Genomic DNA, 992 nt, shown 5'->3' with positions numbered 1-992 from the left:
GAGAAGAAAGGTATAGAGATATGAAACTTTGACTCGGAGCTTCATAGAAAAATATTGTAATGCAGATAAAAGTAGAATGGGATGCATTGAAATCATAAACTCAAGCTAGATAATTCTGACCTTATCAATAAAATAGGTTAAAATAGTAAATAGATGGCAAACAATTAAAACAAACAAATATGAATCAATCTCAATTGTTTTTAGATTTATTATACTTTCTTTTAATCTATCACTATTGAATTCTTACTTGACTTATCTGTACTTGAAGTGTGAGCATGATTATTATTATTTTAAACCCATAAATAAAGGGTATTGGCAATATATTATTTAAAACTAAATTCTATATTTTAGATTGATCTTATGAAAGTATAACCTAAATTGGGAGAGCATTTCACATTCCCCTTGTGTGTGTTTGTGTGTGTGTGTGTGTGTGTGTGGTTGCATGACTTTTGTTGAAAATACTTCCCTCATTAGGTAGCTGTCATAAAGATTATATAAAATTCAAAAGTAACATCAAAATTTCCTCTTTTTTCCCCCTTAAAATTATCAAGTTGTCAAGATTTTTTTCTGGTAATTTTCTAATATTTCCCCTTACCATCAGAGCAAGACTGATTCTTTTATCCCTAACTCAGAAAAAGCAGTAAGTATAGCCTTGAAATGAGGGTTTTCATAATATTTAATCTTTTTTTCTTCCTTTGCTGTAGCATAAGTCCCATTACTCCTGGTTCTGTCCTTGTTGACTAATGAAGATAATTGGTCCCTTTCCTCCTGAAAACATCCTTTTATGTATTTTGGAGAGTTATTATGGCTCTTTCAGCCCTCTCCTCTCTAGGCAGAACAGGCCAGATTCTCTTAACCTTTACTCACAGGGCTGATTTTCTGAACCTTTGATCATTTTGTTCTTCCCCTCTGAACTCTCTCCAATTTATATGTCTCTTTCAAAACGTGGTACCCAGGAGAGAATTAAATTCTTCAGTTGAATCTTAACCAAT

The sequence above is a fragment of the Suncus etruscus genome, chromosome 1 (genome assembly GCF_024139225.1).
Source record: "Suncus etruscus isolate mSunEtr1 chromosome 1, mSunEtr1.pri.cur, whole genome shotgun sequence".
In the NCBI taxonomy this organism is placed as follows: domain Eukaryota; kingdom Metazoa; phylum Chordata; class Mammalia; order Eulipotyphla; family Soricidae; genus Suncus; species Suncus etruscus.
Note: the sequence above shows the minus strand (reverse complement) of the source record.